At 45.9% G+C, this 5668-nt stretch overlaps 1 protein-coding gene and 1 pseudogene across 2 annotated transcripts in view; one reads left to right on the top strand and one right to left on the bottom strand.

The window, feature by feature from the left end:
* The window catches only part of RAB22A (RAB22A, member RAS oncogene family), a 49340-nt gene extending 44569 nt beyond the window's left edge, over positions 1 to 4771 (bottom strand). The window contains exon 1 of the mRNA XM_077778312.1: positions 4697 to 4771. The gene's annotated coding sequence lies outside the window, so the exon portion shown is untranslated. The remainder of the gene's footprint in view (positions 1 to 4696) is intronic.
* A 447-nt stretch (positions 4772 to 5218) lies between these two features.
* LOC144243345 (serine/threonine-protein phosphatase 4 regulatory subunit 1-like) overlaps positions 5219 to 5668 on the top strand; it is a 76067-nt pseudogene continuing 75617 nt past the window's right edge. Inside the window, exon 1 of the transcript XR_013338625.1 lies at positions 5219 to 5324. The product of XR_013338625.1 is annotated as a serine/threonine-protein phosphatase 4 regulatory subunit 1-like (transcript). The remainder of the gene's footprint in view (positions 5325 to 5668) is intronic.

Consider the following 5668-nt stretch of genomic DNA (forward strand, 5'->3'; position numbering starts at 1 on the left):
TTGGGAAGAAGAAGACACCTATATTTAAAAATTTTATATTTAAAAATTTTAATGACATTAAAATTTTTAATAATTAAAAAAAGTTTATTTATTTCTTTAGAGGGAGAGAGAGTGAGGGCTGGGGAGGAGCAGAGAGAGGGAGGGAGAATCCCAAGCAGACTCCCCACTGTCAGCACAGAGCCCAATGCGGGGCTCCAACTCAGGAACTGTGAGATCATGACCTGAGCAGACTGAGTTAGACACTTAACTGACTGAACCACCCAGGCGCCCCTGTAGTTAATTTTTCTGACAAAACTTGCTCAGATGACTTCATCTGTGAAGCATGCCAAACCTTTAAGGAAGAAATAACACCAATTCTACATAAATTCTTTCAAAAAAGTAGAAAAGGAGAAAACATTTCCCAACTTACTTTATGAGACCCTGATGTCAAAACAAGAGAAAGATACAGAAAACTACAGATAATTATCCACCTCATAGAGGCAAAAATCCTTAGCAAAATTTTAATAAATCCAATAATGTATTTTTGGGGGGGGTGGAGAGAAAATGAATGAGTGGGGGAGGGGCAGCCAGTAGAGAGCCCCACATGGGGCTCGAACTCACAAACCGTGAGATCATGACCTAAGCGAAAGTCGGACGCATAACCGACTAAGCCACCCAGGCGCCCCTCTCAAAAATAAATATTAAAAAAATTGAAATTATTGGAATCTACCCCCAAAACCAAGAACACTTTACATACTGCATGTTAGCCAATTTGACAATAAATTATATTTAACAATAACAAATAAAGTAATTGAAATTAGGGGCACCTGGGTGGCTCAGTTGGTTAAGCACCTGACTCTTGGGTTCAGCTCAGGTCATGATCTCACGGTCATGAGACAGAGCCCCACATCTGGCTCCGTGCTACGCATGGGGTCTGCTTGGGAGTCTCTCTCTCTCTCTCTCTCTCTCTCTCTGCCTCTCCCCCTGCTTGTGTGCCCTCTCTCTGTCTCTCTTTCTCTCTCAAAATAAATAAAGATTAAAAAAACTGAAATTAAAAAATTCCACCTGCTAATCGTAAAGAAACACAAAACTACTCTGGAATAAATTTAACAAAATATGTGCAAGGCCTGCACAGTGACAATGAAAAAACTTCGTTGACAGAAATCAGAACTAAGTCAGTGCCGAAGTATGCCACATTTACAGATAAGAAGACGCAATATTGTTAAGATGCCGATTGTCTCCAAATTCATCAGTAGATTAGCTACATTCCCAGTCAAAATTTCAGGTGTTTCCCCCCCCAACAAATCGGGCATTATGATTCTAAAGTTGAAACAGAAATATAAAGGACTGAGAGGAGTCAAACAGATTTTTGCAAATACGAATACAACAGGAGGGCATCCCCTGCCTGATTTCAGGATTTGTAGATTTCAAGATGTCTACACATCTACAGCAATCAGGACCGTGTACTGTACCAGCACAAGGACCTGCAAATGGATCAATGCAACAGAAAGAAACCCACACACACATATTAATTTTTGACAAAGGTGCCAAAGTAATTTAATTAAATAAATGCAGAATTCCACATTAACAAACGTTGCTATAGTGCCTAGATTGACACACGGGAAAAGCTGATCATTGACTTCCTTCGCACAGTAAACTGAAGCTAGGAGAATGAGGTCATAAACTAAAATTTAAATCGTAAAGGTATAAGAATTCTAAACAAAAGCACAGGAGACAAGCATTATGATTTCGGATGGGTGTATAAGAGGCAAAAAACATGAACTATTAAAATGATTGATAAATTGAACTTGATCAAAATTAAACATCTCTGCTCTTCAAAAGATACCGTAATAAAAAGTGTAAGAAGAAAGGTTTTGAAGTTTGGAAGTTAACTAGTTGTTGGTGTTGGGGGGAGGGGGCAGCATGGGGGCAGAGGGAAGTAGGAGGCGGGGGGGACAGGGCAAGGCAGGGGGGTGGCCAGGCCCTGGAGTTCCGGGAAGGCTCCAACACCATTTCCCAGACGGCGTGTTGGAGTGCAGCCCTGGTCTTCCCTAGCCCCCTTCCTCCGGGATCCCGCTCCCTTGCTGTCTTCTCCTGGCCACCCCCCCCCCCCCCCCCCCCCCCCCCCCCCCCCCCCGCGCCGCCNCTCCCACAGCTCAACTCACCTGTGCAACGTAGTCTCAAGTCAACTTCTCCAGGCTTCCCCTTGGGGCCAGGTCCGTATTTCCATCCCATGAGCTGGACCTCATCCCCTGCAGGACTTGGTATCCATCCCTCTTCCTGTCCTAAATCCCTCACTCCTCCCATACTCACGGTCTTCCCTAATGGTTCAATACGTCATATGGGGCAGGGCGAGGGGAGGCATGGGCCCTAAGAGCCATCAGGCCTGGACTTACATTGGAGCTTTCTTTGGAGAATGGGAATTTGGCTCTTCTGTCCCTCCTGCCTCCCTCTGCACATATACCCTCCTTCCACCTTTGGGAAGTGGGAATGAAAACCAGAATGAGGTACTACCATGCATCCTCCAACACAGCTGAAATTAAAGACTGCATAATCCACTCGTCTTTCAATATTTCAGTGTTGGGGCTTCTAAGTGCTTTACATCTCTGCTGTTTCCCTCAAGAATCAGCCATTCCTTTACATTTGGCCAAGCTCCCACTACATATTATGCTTTCAGAGCACTCCCACATTTCTCTTTTGTAACACAGATAAAGGTCAAATAAACCATTTCCTACACGTTAGTTTTAGAAACTATCTCTTTCCTCCTTGTAGGGAAAGTCCGCGAGGGCAAAAACTTAGTCTATCTACATTAGGGGTTGGCAAACTGTTTCTGAGAAGGGCCAAATAGCATATACATTTTCAACCTTCTGGGCTACAGGACCTTAGTCACAACTATTCAACTCTACCATTGAAGTCAGAGAGCAACGGAGACAATATGTGAATAAGTGTGACTGGGATTCAATAAAGTTTTATTTATAAAAACAGGAGGTGGGCCAAAGGTCCAGTTTGCTGCCCCCTGGTTGAAATCACCAGCACTCAGTCCAGCACCTGGCATACAGAAGTACTCAATGAATACAGGAAAAAAAAAAAGCCTTGTTTTTGGCAATTCAATGGAAACCAACCAGTAGGCAGAGAAGGTGGTTTCAGTGGAATGGTGGGGGTGGAAGGGAGGCAACGGTGGGTAGAAGAGTAAGCAGCAGTTGAGGAAGTAGTTAGTTCTCTTCCAAGGGTTCCCGCCACCAGCAGGGCAGGCTTGGGAAATGGTATGGGCTTAGTAGAGCAGGTGACCTAGGGACATGTCTGCAGGCCACAAGGAGGCAGGGCGCGGGATGAAGGAAGGGAGAAGTGGTAAAGGGAAGGCTCCAGAGCTCAGGTGTGAGGGGAGGTGGTCACAAAAGGAAGAAGATACCTGCTGAGGCTGAGAAAAAAAAAAAGAGGAAAAGTGGAAAGAAACGAAGGGAAAACCTCACCTTCCACTTTCCTGTGAAATGTGAGCCAAGACCACCTGGTGAGGAGAGTGAGTCAAGGTGGGGAACCCCCGTGTCTGTCAGACTGGGGGGGCTGGCACACAGGTACGTGGATGCCCAGGACAGGGCTGCTGGCCTCACCCCCACTACTGGAGGCTTCCCCCTCCCTGTTCTTATCTGAGAGAGCACTCTTCACCCAGGTGGTGTCTGGATATTCCAGAGCCGGGTTTGCAACTCTGACCTGGTGTGAAATGTGTCGCTCACTGAGTCACCGGCACTACTTGCTTTCACTTCCTGTCACTTCTCTTTCCCAGGCAGGTAGCGACAGGCAGGCCCTAAGGCGGATGAGGTCACGTTCTAAACATGTGCGCCTACCCAGTTGTTTCTTGAAGGATATAGAAGGCATTTTAATTTCAGAAAGTTAGTGGTGGTTTCATCTCCATGCCCGTGGATGTGACTGTGTATGTTGTACAGTACTTCTGTATGAGCCAGAATTGAATTTTTCTTTAAATGGAAGAAACCATTTGATTGGGGGTTTGCCATAAAAGTAGCCTAGCAGCTATTTAATTTTATAAGCCTAACATAGTATTAAAACCCATAAAACACCACTTCTCACAGCAAAAGCCTTAATATTGCAATACTTAGTTACTCTGAAAGGTTTTCTCACCGTCAAAAACCTATAGCCAGTCAATTTCACTTACACAAAAAACCAGATGCCAGGAACAAGCTGCCATTTCAACATTAATTTATTACTTTAGTATTCTTACTAGTTCAGGGATGTGTGACAAGGGTTCAGACAGGTAGCAGTGATGACGCGGCCAGCAGCCCTGTCCTGGGCACGTCCACTTACCCATGTGCCAGCCCGCCCAGTCTGACAAGATGCCTCCTCCTTTTCAGGAAAAGAACTAAAACCATCTAAATATCTTTTAGTTGATGTCCCTGAAAGAGTATTATCAGGACCTCTTCTGTTTTATTTCAAAATCTAATTGCTGTTCCTACTTATAGACTGAAGTATATTCTGCCAAGTAAAACTTTAACTTTTATTTTTCTTTTGGAGTCGTCACCTCACAAATCAAAAGATAACTTTCCTCAAACACACCAATCCTCACGGTACTTTCAAGTCTTTCCAGAGATGATGGAAACTGCCACCCGTGAACGCACACCCACTCCCCCTCCCGTAACACACTTTTCAATTGGGAAGGATTTCTAATACACCTTTAGATACACATTCAATAAACTTAATCTCTTACCCTATTGTTGGGTTGATGTTTGGATCAAAACTGTCTTCCACGAACCGCCACACAATGCTCGATTTGCCTACACCTGTGTCCTGAAAGAGAAGGGGGTGGGTGAACACAAATAAATGAACTTGCTCACAGACAGCGAAAACTACCTTGTGCTGGAAGTTCAGGATTTCCAAAAATCATCATATGTGTTAACTTTTAGAAGTTAAGGGAAACAAAGAAGGTTTTCATAGACATTCAGTGGGAGTAATGAGTGTTCAAAATGCTTCAAAACCCCTGCAGGAGAGGAGTTCTGCACTTTTTAGGAGGCATCAGAACCTTTTGAAAAACCCAAAGTTTCCGCTTAGGGTGAAAAGTGACAAACTCTCGTATTTAGCGTAAGCCATGAACTCTTGAATTACTTCTGAGTAATCGCTGATAAATCACAGCCCCACCCTACTCGGGAACCGGGAACACTGTGATTGGAGGCCCTTTCAGTCTTTAAAGCAACAACGCAGGCGAGAGAGCATCAACCTCACAAAGCGGGATTGGAAGAGGCAAAGTTGCCCTGACAAGACAGGAAGCTGAAGCTTCCAACTCGTTTTTGGAGTTCTGCGATGTGAACTTTCCCCCAGGAGAGGAACTCGGAGAGAAGGTGCGGGGGCGGGGGGATCCCACAAGCTCAGCAACTCCAAACAAACGAGAAAGGAGAGGGGCGCTGCTTGTAAAACCTGAAGACCTGATCCTGGTTTTACTCTGGAAGACTCGGCCAACTTCGAACCAATACCGTAGTAGGAAACTATCTGGGAGCCGCTCAACCTGGATGCAACGGAGAGGCAGGGACGGCTCTTTCCCCCCGGGGGGCGGGAGGAGTCCTTGGGCTCCAGGGAGGAACAGGGAGAGGGGCCCTCCGGCCAGCACGACCCTCAGGAGCCGGTGGCAGGGCGGGCAAGGGTGGCCCGGGGGCCGGAGGGAGGGTCCCGGGGCAAGTCCCGCACG

This window comes from Crocuta crocuta, unplaced genomic scaffold (genome assembly GCF_008692635.1).
Source record: "Crocuta crocuta isolate KB4526 unplaced genomic scaffold, BGI_CrCroc_1.0 scaffold27, whole genome shotgun sequence".
Lineage (NCBI taxonomy): Eukaryota > Metazoa > Chordata > Mammalia > Carnivora > Hyaenidae > Crocuta > Crocuta crocuta.